This window comes from Ictidomys tridecemlineatus, unplaced genomic scaffold (assembly GCF_052094955.1).
Source record: "Ictidomys tridecemlineatus isolate mIctTri1 unplaced genomic scaffold, mIctTri1.hap1 Scaffold_40, whole genome shotgun sequence".
Taxonomy (NCBI): Eukaryota; Metazoa; Chordata; class Mammalia; order Rodentia; family Sciuridae; genus Ictidomys; species Ictidomys tridecemlineatus.
Genome location: NW_027522604.1, coordinates 55,990 through 70,448, shown reverse-complemented (window position 1 = coordinate 70,448; position 14,459 = coordinate 55,990). Strand labels below are relative to the sequence as shown.

Sequence of the window (14,459 nt, the reverse complement as noted above, 5' to 3'; positions counted from 1 at the left end):
AGAAAGTCCCATCAGACTATCTGGATTGGTCTCTCTGAAGAACCTGTTGGACCACTAGTTACCACTATATGACCAGGATTGCCACAACTGCCCGGCCAGGTCAGAATTTTGCAGTGTGCCCTGGGCCAGAGCATAGGGCACCCACCAATATCTACACATCTTTTGCTGTGAGTTCTCTCTCTCTTCTGTCTTTGTTTATAGATGCTACAGTTGATCCAGTTTTGAAAGGTTTCTCAATGTTTTTAGTGGGGAGAGACAGGGGCCTGCCTCTTGTGAAGGGCTCCAGAATGGTGGTGAAGCTGAATGTCCACCTCCACCTCACATTTTCCACTGTAGAAACCCTGGTGTGTAGGGGGATGGGCCATGTGTGGTTTCATTCCAGCTGGGAAAGGGAGAACATGGGAAAAAAATGGTCTCTCTTACCACTTGAACCTTGCTTTTCTGGATTTAAATGTTTGTCTCTGGTCACTCTTGTCTGTGGATATTTGTGGGGTGAATTTTTATGGGAGGGGCAGGATGAAGCTGAAGCACTCCTACATGGCTATCTTCCTAATGTCACTCACACTAATTATCTTTGGGTTGTTAATGTACATGTAAGTTAATTTTGTTATTTATGTATTCTTACTTTTCAAATGGTGTGTGATCAGTATGAATCAATTTTACAGTCAGAAATTAAAATAATTGGTTATAAACCCCCCTTCAATGTCTGGTCCTTTCCATGTTTTTCTGATCACCATCCCTTGCTTCAGACTGGGTGCCACTCTTGTATTGCCATTCATGTTTGGTAGCTTCAAGTACCGAATGATTTTCTGCCTAACTTTAACAGAGACAAGAATTCTAGTGTTCAGCTAAGTGGAGTAAATCTTGGACTTAGAGGAAGAGAATAGACCTGGAAACAGGAAAATGGGAGTGCTGGGTGTGGGCAGAGAGCCAGGATAAAGACAGTCCTCAGTGTTCTCAGTGAGTTCTAATTTCCCGTTCAAGTAAGTTCCATTCCTGGGCTATGATGAATGTGCACACAGTAAGACTGAACAGTATTCATGTTTCAGACAAACTTGAATAGTGGACTAACCTTATGGAAAATATTAGGTAATACCATTTTCATAGTTTTACTTTTTAAAATTATTTTATTTTTATGTGATGCTAAGTATGAAAACCGGTGCCTTGCACATGCTAGACAAGTGCTCTGCCACCAAATTACAGCACCATTCTGTGGTTTTACATTTTTTAAAATAAGTTTTTATAGTTGTAGATGGACACAATACCTTTATCTTATTTAGTATTATGTGGTGCTAAATGTCAAACCCAGTGCCTTTCACATATAAGGAAGTACTGTTAGTTGCAGAGCAGGCTGAACAAATTTTAGCTGTGGGGCAGGCTGAACACTCAGCGCTCACCTGTCTGGTTCCCACCCTTCATTAGCCCTTTCTTTTGGGATGATTATTTTGCACCTTTACTTCCTCTTGTTGTTTTTTAATTTGAAACCCACACCTAGCCCATGCCCAATCTGCTTGAAGGCAGAAGATGACACCCTTATCAACTACAGTGTGACCCAATCACTGTACACCAACAAGGCAGCTAGCACAGTAAAGAGCTATTAAAAACCTTCTCCTGCTGGGCCCTCTCTCTCTCCTGTTTTTCTCCGAGTCAATCAGACACTGCTGCAATAAAGATCCCTTGATTGCTCCGAGTGTAGTGATTACTTTCCTTTTACCATGAATAGGTATAAACCTGTCTAAGAGAAAGACAGTTTACTGCAACACAGTCTTACCTTTGAATGGTTTTTCTGGATTATTATACAATTCAGAAGTTGAAGTAGGCCTATCAGGAGTAAAGTATATGAAGGATCCCATATGGGCAGGCACTTAAGAAGATCAGGGTTCTCAACCATCAGGAACTAAGCAGAAGGTGCCAAAGGTGTTGCTGCTGGTGTGCAAGGATAGCAAGACACCAGAGGAAAGGGTCAAAGGATTTCAGTCTTTAAACCCAGAGCTGGAACTCCTAGCACTGTTCCTCATCCTGGCCCCTGTCAGCTGCAGGTCATCTCACTGTGGGTCATGGACACCAGCCCTAAACCTGGGGGAAAATCACAGAAAACTGCCTGGGCTCTAGAACAATAGCCAAAGAAAGCCTGGACTCTGTCCTGCCTTTCTGCCCCTTTTGTTCTGGTGTGTGTGGGGGGTGGAGGTCGCTGGCTACAAAGGATGTGATAGTAGGTCCCAGCTCTGTCAGTTTATGACTTGGGGACCGGAATAGTCTCCACTGTTAAGATCTGACAGGACACTCCATTTGGCCAGGGCAAATTCATCACTGGGACAAAGCAGTGTTCTTGCTACAACACTATCCCATAAACTAAAAGCCTGGGGAGTCTGGCAGGACAAATAACTGCACCCAGAAAAGAAAAAGACAGAAACTAAGGACAAGCTGTGTCATAGGCAGCCTCTGCAAAGGGATCTTCAAGAATTCCTAAAGAGAAAAATGGAAAGGGCTTCTTGCATTGCATATCAGTCTGCTAGTATAAGAAAAGGCCCAAATGGAGCCTCTTGGTACAAGTGACAGTGGGGAACTCACTTAAAGTTGATGGCATTGTGATAGTGTTCATGGAGACAGGTCAGGCTCAAAAATGTCATTGAAAGCAACATAGGAGAAAAAGATTAAATCATAATTATTGTATATGTTGGATTGTCCAACCCTCTCCTGGGATGAAATTTGTTATGTAAATTAAATGCACAGATAACATTCATAAGGATTGTTTCAGAATATGAATTTTAAAAAGGTTCCCAAAATAGTAAAGATAAAAGAAAATTACAGGTATAGAAATACATTTTTTAGTATGGAAAATTAGAAGGTAAGAGAAATGTTTCTGAATGAGAAAATATTTTGTCTGGTAAAGTAATATTCTTGTGCTAACGTCCCAGATTAAAGGTGACAAAACTAAGGATGTAAAGTTGTGAATGTCTAAGTAAGTTACAGAAAGTTTGGGGAAGGGGAAGGTGTGTGTTTGTTTAATTTGGCTATAATTTATCTATCAAGATAATTTTATTCTATTTGTTGGGCTTGTGGAAACTAAGTCTTAAAGTAATTAAGGTTTGTATCTTTTTGAAAGTCTAAAATAATTACTTTGTAACTTGTTAATCAAACAACTGTTACTTAAACCTACCAATATAGATGTCACCCTAAGTATATGTGACTAGGTATAATGTATTCATTATACCTAGTCACATATACTGAGAACTATGGCTATCTAAGCCTTGTATAAATATTATATAAAAATTTATAAAATGAGGGGCTGGGGTTGTAGCTTAGCAGTAGAACAGAGACCCTGGGTTCTTTCCTGAGCACCACATAAAAACAAAGAAACAAATAAATAAACAAACAAAATAAAGGTATTGTGTCTACTTACAACTGAAAAATATTTTTTTAAAAGTTTATAAAATGAAAGTATATGCAAGTTTACTGGCAAGATAACCACTAAGTTCTCTCTTTTATACATTGTATCTGACATTGAAGGACCATGCTCTCAATTGAAGACCTGTCTTATATATGTTTGCTTTGAGTAAGTCAATTTCTTATCATTAACCCTGTTTCCTAAATGTATAAGAAACTTAAGGCTATTGATTTTGTTAATCCATACAGACCTGTGATTACTGTTACTATACACTCTGGATTCTAAATTGCACTTTAAAGTTAAACTTAGTTGAATGCAAAGCTTTGCAAAGTTAGTGTTCTCCAAACTAAAATTATGTGTAGCAAAATCTCTTATTTGTATAAAAATAACAAATTTGGTTGGTATTTATTCATGTAATTTGAGGTTTAATAGCTGTATCAAGTAACATTTTGAATAAGTTATATATATATAATTTGGTGTTAATCTTCACATTGGAATTGGAATTTAAATACATTTTTGGAAGCTAATAATGAGAGTCTGATCTGTTTAAAGGTGAAATTGTAAAACAGGGATGCATTTTGCTGCTTTTTTCACAAAAAGAAAGTTAAAATTTCTCTTAGTCTTTGTTTAATTTATGTTTCAGATGTAATGTTGTATTGTGTTTTTTTGTCAGGATCCCCATCTTACCTGAAATAAGAGTCTGCATCCCACCTTACTACATGTTAGAATGGCTGCAAAATAGGCTAGACTTGAGATCATTTAGCGTTGTGATAGGTGGGATTATCTAGAGTTTGATGATAGCTCCAGTCCGGTGGGGGCCAGACTGGTTGGCTGGGCAAGTTGATAGCAAGATGCTCTCACACCCTCTTACAACCTTCTGACCAGCTCCATCTGTCGTTGGACACTTCAGGACTAGTGGTGCTGGGAAACTTGGCTCTCTTCAGCATTTCCAACCAATGCTTCCCCCAGGCAAAATGCCCCTAGTCTGTGAAGTTTCACAGGATTGCCTGGACATGAATGACCCATGCAGACCCACTCACTATCTGACAGATAAGGATGTAAGATACCCCAGGCTCAGTCATGTTGCAGTCCCAGAATCTGAACACCATTTCACCTTGCAGAAAGACCATGAGGGATGTGCTCAAAGGAGGGACCCTGCAAAGAATTGGCAAGATGGTGGCCACCAGCACTCCCAGCAGGAGGACCTTAGGGCAGCCAAACACTAGGCACCCTGGCATAGGACATCTAGGTCTTGGCTGGTGTCCCCAGACAGAGTTGGCTGCACCACGAGGTGAGGTGGTGGTGGCAGCAAACCTGCAAGCACCCTGCCCCCCATCCCCCAGGCACTGGCCAGTGTCTCAAGATGGAGATGGCTATTTGCAATCAAATCTGCAGGCAACTTGGCAATGGACCTCTGGGTGCGGGTGGAAGCAGCAGGACTAGTAATTGAAAGTGAGGTCAGGTTGAGGTTTTTGCGGTTAAAACAACAACAACAAAAAATCACTATCAAGGGTGAAGTTCACTGGGGTAAAATTTCATACCTTAAGCACAAGAACATTTGTTTTGAGCCAGCAAAATGTTTGATATTGCAATCTAGACTACCTGTTAAGAGTGATCCTTACATTCTACTTATATAAACCAATTTAGCAGAATCACTGGTTTTTGTTTTGTTTTGTTTTTACTCTACAATATGAAGGAAATATAAAATATCATTCATTCTCTACCAAGACTTTTTGGTCAGAGTTCTGCAGGGAATCAGAACCAAAAGACTTATTGTAGAAATTGGCTTATGAGTTATGGAGCCAAGAAATTTTAGTGTTTGTCTGCAGGCAGGAGAATCAAGAAAGCAAGGGGTATAATTTGGTTTGAACCAAAGACCTGGGACTGAGGGCTGATAGTTTAAGTCCTGATCTGAGTCATGGAGACTGAGAAATAGTGAAGGTTTTTCATATCCCAGAACCAGGAAAGATGGACATCTCAGATCATGCAGAGGAATTTGCCCTTACTATGACTTTTGGTTTTGATGAGCCCCTAAAAGGACTGGATGATGCTTGCTTTTACTAAGAAGGGAGACTTTGCTCAGTCTACTGCTTTGAGAGCAAATCTTTGCCAGAATCACTGTCAGAACACCACCCAGAAATAATGTTTTACCAGCTATCAGGGTATTCCTTAGGCAGTGTGTTGACATATAAAATTAACCACCACATTCATTGCATTAAAAAAATTGTCAATTCATTAAAAATTGTTTAAAAAACAGAGATGTTTATTTAAGTACAACAAAACATATAAAGAGAGTCCCTGAAGTTAAAAATAAAGTCTGCCATGGTATTTTACAAACAATATTGCTTGCACCATCAAGGTTGTTAGCTTTCCATCACTGTGAGGAAACTACTGAAGACAGTAAACTAAAGGAGGAAAGATTAGTTTCTGCCTCACTGTTTCAGAAATTTTAGTCCAAGTTTGGTTGACTGTATTGCTTTAGGGTCTGAGGTAGGGAAGAATATCCTAGCAGTAGGATCTGTGGCAAAAGAGACTGCTCCCTTTATGGTAGCAATGGTAAATAATTTATTCTTTTTGAAAGTAGAGACGAGGGGGGGAAGAGAGACAGAGAAGAGAGGAAAGAGAGGGAGGAAAGGGCCTGGGACACAAAGAGCCCTTCAGAGAGTGACCCAGCTCCTGTCCTCATAAAGTTTTCCTCACTTCTCAATAGCACCATAGTCAATACATGGATCTTTGGGGGACACCCCAGTTCTAAACGATAACAAAGGTCAACTCAAGGTGTGGAGAAATATTTGGTTACACAAACCAAGATGGAAACTGTTGAGATTTCTTGTTCCAATAGCCAGAGGCTAAGTGTATATTTCCACAGGTTAGCGAAGGACATGGCTTATCACATTAAGTGCAGAATTGAACTATGACAAAACACAATAAAAAAGCTCAAAGTTGGCTTTTCTGCCCGCGGATGCAGCATAGAAAGCATCGTTAAAGTCTCTTTTCCTTCTGCCATCATGTCTAAATCAGTGTCCCCTAAAAAGCCCGAACAGCTGTGGAATCTATTCATTGGAGGGCTGAGCTTTGAAACAACTGATGAAAGTCTGAGAAGCCATTTTGAGCAATGGGGAGCACTCACGGACTGTGTGATTGTGAGACACCCAAACACCAAGCGCTCTAGAGGCTTTGGGTTTGTCACTTGTGCCACTGTGGAGGAAGTGGATGCAGCCATGAATGCAAGACCACACAAGGTAGATAAAAAAGTTGTGGAACCAAAGAGAGCTGTCTCAAGAGAAGATTCTCAAAGACCAGGGGCCCACTGAACTGTGAAAAAGATCTTTGTTGGTGGCATTAAAGAAGTCACTGAAGAACATCACCTATGAGTTTATTTTGAACAATATGGGAAAATCTAAGTTATTGAAATCATGACTGACCAAGGCAGTGGAAAAAAAGGGGGCTTTGCTTTTGTAACTTTGATGGCCATTACTCTGTGGATGAGATTGTCATTCAAAAATACCATACTGTGAATGGCCACAACTGTGAAGTGAGGAAAGCCCTGTCAAAGCAAGAGGTGGCTAGTGCCTCATCTAGCCAAAGAGGTCAAAGTGGTTCTGGAAACTGGTGGTGGTCGTGGAGGTGGTCTTGGTGGAAATGACAATTTTGGTCATGAAGGGAACTTCAGTGGTCATGGTGACTTTGGTGGCAGCCATGATGGTGGTGGACATGGTGGCAGTGGGGATGGCTACAATGGATTTGGTAATGATGGAAGCAATTTTGGAGATGGTGGAAACTACAATGATTCTGGGAGTTATAACAATCAGTCATCAAATTTTGGACCCATGAAGGGTGGAAACTTTGGAGGCAGAAGCTCTGGACCTTATGGTGGTAGAGGCCAATATTTGCCAAATCATGAAACCATGATTGTAATGGTGGTTCCAGCAGCAGCAGCAGTAGCCATGGCAGTGGCAGAAGGTTTTAATACTGCCAGGAAACAAAGCTTAGCAGGAGAGGAGAGCCAGAGAAGTGACAGGGAAGCTAAAGGTTACAATAGATTTGTGAACTCAGCCAAGCAGTGTTGGCAGGGCCTAGCTGCTACAAAGAAGACATGGTTAAGACAATACTCATATGTATGGGCAAAAAACTCAAGGGCTGTACTTGTGACTAATTGTATAACAGGTTATTTTTAGTTTCTGCTCTGTGAAAAGTTCAAAGCATTCCACAAAGGGTATTAATCTACTTTGTTTTTGGCACCCGGGCTGTTGATTGCTAAATGTAATAGTCTGATCATGACGCTGAATAAATGTCTTTTGAAAAAAAGCTCAAAGTTGAAGTTACAGGATCTTCATGAGGGTCATCATATCCTGGGGTATCGGGGATCAATAGGTGGCAAAGAAAAAGTGGGTGTGGCTGCTGCAATGGACAGGAGAGTGAAAGCAGCTATCAGAATAGTCCATCTCTTGCAAAAGAGGGTATAGGCCCATTGTGTCCCTAAAAGTGAAATACCTGAGGGTCTTCTAAATCCTGACTGGATGTGAATAAGCAAAAGAACCATATATAAATTAGGGGTTGGTTTGAGCCATTAAGGCACAGAAGCCACTTTTCTGGGAACTCCTGGGTGAAATTCCCCAGTTCAAGAAAGCCCAGATCATGCTGGCCCTTGTCTTGGCTCACAGCTTTAGGACCAAACAACCTATTTCCTTCAAGATCCTTGCAACACCAAGAAACAAGCACCAAAACAACCCTCCTACCACATTGAAAACTATCTACTGACCCCCTTGATCTGTACCACGATAAATAAGACAAGCATGGGCCTATTCTTTGTTAGAAGTCAGACCCCTTTGATCAGCTCAATGGGTCACACCTACCTTTGAAAATATATAACCTTTGCCTTTTTGACTTTACTTCTTGATATGTTACTTTCATAGTTTTTGGTGACCTTCACCCTTGTGAGATGGGCATGGTAACCATTACGCTATGGTGATCCTCTACTCAAAATCTGAATCCCTCTAAAGCTAACAAGCTACAATTCATTGCTTCATCAATAGCCTTCAGGACAGGAACCCTCTCATTTTCTTAACAACTAAAATGTCGATAGCCAAAGTTAAATGAGAAAAATTCCAAAGTTAATAAAGAACATTTAAATTATGCTTTTTAATGAATTATTTTAATGGATTATTATGTTTGTTAGGGATGATGCTAACAGTAGGTCTGAAAATTATTAGAACAAGAAGCTGGCAATCTGAAATAATTTATTTCAGTGTTCTCATAATTGTCAGATTTCAATGTTGCTTATCCATCCAAGCAGGCCTGCCTTGTAATTAAATCATATAAATGTTTTATTGGTTCTAATGTAATTCCTAAACAGGTTAAATCAAATAAAAGCTTTGATAAGTATTTGTACCACTCCATACTACCTTTGGAGCTCCACTTACAGAAAGTTATAAAAATTCTATTATTTTTCTGATTTGTAAATGTGTGTACATAATGCTTATGTCTATGTTACATGATATTAAAATTGACTTATAAATCAATAAGCATGCTCATATTTTAAAATTAACATAAAATGGACCCAAATAGCTTTAATTCACTTGATTTAAAAAGTTTCAATTGAAATAGGGTAGAGAGATAAAAATAAAGATATCTTTAAAATTATTAATTCAAAATTTTCCAGCTGGTTAAATAATTAAGTTGGGGTTCAGTGACAGAATGCTCCCCTAGCACATGCGAGGCACTCGGTTCAATCCTCAGCACCACAATAAATAAATAAAATACAGATATTAAAATAATAATAATAATAATAATAATAATAATAATAATAAAGTTGTTAATCCCTATGATATTTAAAATTTATATCTATTTGCTTCTAACAATTTTCTTTAACAGGAAAAAGATAATTAATACTGTTATCTACATTTGTTTGATGTCTTGTATCTTACAGTTAAGAATAAATACATTTAAGGTAAAGGGGAGTAATTATATGTCTTTATTAAAAGAGGTACTTATTGATTTGCAAGGTTAGAGTGCTAGAATGTCATCCATTGGATGCTAAAATATCATCTACTAAATATAAAAACATCAGATCCTATTAACTAAAATATACTTAAACTTTAGATGTGTTTGTAATTTGGTTAATATAAAATAAGATCTAAAATTCCTTTATTTTCTATGTCCTCATGAGAACCAAGGGGCTGGGAGTTAAACTTCTATCAGGTGTGATTTATATAGAACGGTTTAAGAAAAATTTCACCCAGTAAAGTAAAAGGCTATAAATGTCTCAGTAAATTAAAACAAAATATGTACAAAATAATTTTCAAAATGTTTACATATAGCTAAATTGGTTACATGAAATTAACACAATCAGCTGAAGTTATTGAAAGATTTTTACTCTTTAAATCCTGCTAAGTTTCTGACATGAGGCCTATTTACCAATATAGATAAGATCTTTTCACAGACCTTTATTACTTGGGCATTCTAACTAAAGGATAAAAGAAATAAGAAATACTGAAAACATTAATCTACTCTGATTCCAATGAAATAATTTTTTATGTCTGTTGAGTTTTATTATTTTAAAAAAAAACTAGTTTTAAAGGATTTAAGGTATATAAAATTTTGTTTAAACAATAACTGTTATTTTTAAAGTACCACATTACATTCCATATTTCAAATTTTTCTTTAAAAGCTAAACTTGGTTAATATAAAAAAATCAGTGTAATTATGATAATTATTAATAACATATTAATTGTATCTTTATTTCCCAAATATACACGTCATTAAAGTACAAGATTTAAAAGAACATTTTACTAAGCTGATGTTCTTCAAACAAAAGTTTCTACAACAATAGCTCTTAAACTATATAATAATAACAAATTAATTGGAAATTAATGGTGTTATTTAATATTCTATATTTAAATAAATACGTTATAAAATTTTACGTTACTCTCTACACTGAGAAGTAAACTATATTTCGAAAAGACAATTAAGACACACTGGCTTATTTAAAAGTTAACAATATGAAGTATATAATTCTTTTTGTGTGTGTGGTGTTAGGGATTGAACCGGGGGCCTTGTGCAAAGGAAGCACTTTACCAACAGGTCATGCCCTGCTTTGAAAATATGATTCTTGCCATTTTGTATTTATTTCTTGATAGATTACTTTCACAGTTTTTATTTCACAGCCAGCCCATCTCTCCCATGGGTACCTCGCCCATGCTGGATATGAACGGAGAGCTGTAGGCTAAGTTAGAATACATGATGACGTACTGGAGGCCTCTGGATTTGTACTTCAATCTTCATCTGCTCTATGGAGGAAGAGCAGGGAGTAGACGGGCAGAAGACCGTTAAGGCCAGTTATTTAACTGAATCACATTTTCAGAAGTTTCTTGGGAGCACCTTTAGAAAAGAAACAGGTGTTACTTCGACTCTCTGAAGAAATTCTATCTCAATTCTTCTGGGTGCTCACCTTGGGATATGTATTTCCCTCCATCCATTACCCAAGGATCCAACAGCCTCTATCACCCTCCTCCCTTCTTTCCCACAGGCCAGAATCAGTTCCTGCCCTGCTATAGGCTTTGGTCTCAGGACTGAAGCCCTAATGACTGGATCTGCTCCCTGACTGGAAGTCTGCTCCTCCCCCGATAGGAGGGTCCATAGGACCTGGGGATGCGGAGAGTCTGGCCAAAGAGAGGGGATATGGAACCTAGTTCCCAGACTTTGGGTGGGGTTGCAGATGACATGTTTCTTCCCCCTTCTCCCTCAACCTCTCCTTACCTGGGAGCAGCAGAGCTCTAAAAGTGACTGGCCCTGCCTACTCCCTCCACTCTGGTTAAGTCAGCTGGAGCATCAGACCCCAGCAGCTGCTCAGCCCCACCAGTCTCTGCAGAGGCTCTGCTCAAGGCAGGGGCTGCTGAGCTGGCTCAGGATCTGGAGTCTGCAGGAGGCTGGGTTCCAGGGCCACAGCCCAATCCTGGTGTTGTAGGAGTCCCCAGAGAACTGGCATCCTCTGCCTTCATCCTGAACAGACTCCACTCTGTTTTCAACTCAGCTTCTGGAAATGAGCCTCCTGTGGGAATGCAGCCCTGAACTCCAGCCTTCCAGGTTGGGCTGGGAAAGGCCTTCCCTGTGCCTTACCCTGGCATTAGCCATAGGACCCTCTCTCTCCCTCTCTTTTATATATGAACATAATACCTTTATTTTAAGTTTAAACTCAGTGCCTAACACATGCTAAGCAAGCACTCTACCACTGAGCCAGGACCGAGGTTCCAGGACCCTCTTCTTTGACTGTGGGTATGAAGTCCCTTTCTCTGTACACACTGAATGGAGATACCATGCTGCCATCTTTCAGGATTGGGTATTTCCTTCCTGTGTTCCTGTTATCTCCACACCATGCCCCACTGTGTCCCTCTTATAGAAATCTGGTCTGAATCAGACCTGCATAAGCTAAAACCCTTTAGAATCCACAGGCGGCCTTGGTATGGCCACTCCTCTTTCCCTTGGGCCCTGACAGGGAGGATTTCTCAGAACTCAGGGCTGAGCATGGTCAAGCTATTGCTTCCAGTGACTGGAGGCCTGATTCTTCTGTCTCACCTCAGAATGGGAAGGACCAGTCAAGGTACAGACTAGGATCTTGGGAATTTACTTGCCTGTCCTCATTGCTCCCCCATCTCCCCCATCCCTCTCTTCAATCTGCCTACAATACCTGTCAGAAAAAAATTATGATGCATCCTATGATAAGGATTCTAGTGATTAAAGGTACTGAATTCCAGTGATTAAAGGTACTGGCTGAGGACTTCTCAGTGACTGTGTCTGGGGTGGTGGTTGAAGGTCCTGAAATGAAAACACAAGAGTGTTAGCCCTTATTCAGACCAAAATATGAGGACATATCTGCTTAGATCCTGCTGCCCCAAGTCATTCAGGAAGGCAGATCTCTGCTATGTGGCAGCTGCTGTGACAGGTCCTGAGAAGTGAGAGAGACAGGAAACAGGCCATGTCTTTAAGGGGCTCATATAGCTAATGGGAGAAGCCTGGGTGACCATACAACTCATCCTTCCTGGTGGCAGAATATGAGGAGACCCATGAGGATGGTGGTGGAGAAGCTGACATGTGAAGTGATTTAGAGGAATTTCCAAAAAGAGACGAGCACATGTCAGACCCAAAGAATGTGCACTAAAAAAGAGGCATTAGGAGGTGAGAAGGGAAAAAGATAGGAAGACTATAACTATGAATGTTAACCCAGGTCTGACTCATGCTTGATGGATTGTACACACACACACACACACACACACACACACACACACACACACACACGTAGCAGCATCTCATGTGAATCCCACTTCTTCCCCCTCCTGCCAGTTACCTGTTGGCTCCAACTCCGCCTCCCATTCCTTCAAGTTCTGAATCCAGGTTCTACAGTCACCTATCGAGGACCTGTGCAACAACTCGGTCACCTCCTTGTCATTTTCCCACATTTTTTTCATCCAGTTGGACCCAGGATGTATCTCTCTCCACTTTCTGTTGTCTGAGTCAAAAAGGAGCCACATCTGTTCATTGAAGCCAAACTTCCAGGAGCTGTTGGATTTATGCTGACAACACATCCTGCCCTCCAGGGTGTTCACACCTGCCCCCATCAGAGAGAAATCATCCTCCTTTCTTAACAAATCCTTTGTCCAACCCAGTACCACCTTCCCTGTTTTCCTTCTAGGGGCTGTGTTCTGTCCTCCAAAACAGCTATGTCTGGGCTTTTAGAGGGACCAACATCTAACTCTTTTTTTTTATATGCACACAATCAATTTCCTTCAACCAATATCAGCTCTCTCATGTCCCTGGACTATCCTTACATACCTCTGGCAATGTCATTTTCTGCTTTAATGTCAGCTAGTTTCTGTTTTAGTGTATTCCCAATATCTCTCAGTGAGGTTTTCTGCTCTTCCCAGGTGACTGTGGCACTCACTTTCCCTCCCAGGGCACTCAAGGAGTTAACCTTGTCCATGCCACAGTCATAGGAGAAAAAATTCTTCTGGTCCACCTGGGCGTGGACTGTACACCATTGCTGTCCAGGTGCTGCCTTAGAAGTCATAGCAAAGGGAGTGAGTGCCTGTGAGGGAAAAAGGCGGGTTGGGCTGGTGAGAAAGGACCCTTTAGGCATCTCCTCTCCATCCCTCTGAAGGGCTGAGCTGGCAGAGCAATAATGGCCCTTCCCAAGCTCTCTGCTTCACCTGTTTAAGGTGAGCATGTTCCCCTCCTTTGAAGTGAAGGGGACAGCAACCTCATGTCCCAGGACATAGCCCACTTCCCCTCTGCCCTTTGAACAATGCCTACACACAGCAGCACATCACCTTGCAATGGTGGTGCCAGGCCTGCTGTGAGGGAAGGGCCTGCCTGGCAGAGGACGATCAGACACAGGAGAAGGGACTGTGCATGCTGAGTCATGGTGGGTGCAGTGAGGATGGGATCACAGCTCCATGAGAAAGAGTTCATAATTATGGTTCATAGCTTTTAGCTTGACTCTTAGGAGATGGCACTACTGTCCCAGGAGATTGCCTTTTTTTAGGTTGGAAAGTGATATTGTAATCTGAATAAAATGAAAAATCCATAGTTTGAAGAAAGGTAGTAAAGGAAGGAATCAGAAGCATGTGCTTTGTGGCTCAGAAAATTGTATATGCCAGGTTAGATATACTAGAAAAGCCAGAAAAATGACCAGTCCACTGTGATTTTTAAGAAAGCCTGGGAGACTCTTGTTTATCAAGTGTATTAAAAATATCTAGTATCCAAACCTGAACCAAAATTAGTGGAAAGGAAGAAATAAATAATAAGTTCAGAGCAGAGCACAAATAATGAATCAGAGACTAAAAAGGAGCACGAGAGAGTAATGAAATAAGGAGCTGGTTCTTCAAAGAACTAAACACAGGTGAAAAGTCAGTAGCTAGACAACTAGGCAAAGTAGAGAGAAGACTCAAATTCAGACAAGAAAAGGGAAAGGTTGCAACTGACACCACAAAAGTACAAAGGATCATTTGAGATTATTAGGAACAAAGATACCCATGTTTGTTATTATTTGCAAAAATTTGGTAACCTAGAATAAATG

The 14,459-nt window shown here is 40.4% G+C and overlaps 1 long non-coding RNA gene and 1 pseudogene across 2 annotated transcripts; one reads left to right on the top strand and one right to left on the bottom strand.

The window, feature by feature from the left end:
• Positions 1 to 6,396: 6,396 nt before the first annotated feature.
• On the top strand, positions 6,397 to 7,514 carry LOC144373466 (heterogeneous nuclear ribonucleoprotein A1-like; annotated as a pseudogene).
• A 2,982-nt stretch (positions 7,515 to 10,496) lies between these two features.
• LOC144373448 (uncharacterized) lies at positions 10,497 to 13,712 on the bottom strand. Of its 2 annotated transcripts, XR_013433135.1 has the most exons (3): positions 12,732 to 13,710; positions 12,075 to 12,202; positions 10,497 to 10,768 (listed from the first exon to the last, which is right to left on the bottom strand). It is a non-coding gene; the product is annotated as an uncharacterized LOC144373448 (long non-coding RNA). The 2 variants fall into 2 exon arrangements; XR_013433134.1 differs by having other exon boundaries at positions 12,075 to 13,712.
• Positions 13,713 to 14,459: the final 747 nt, after the last annotated feature.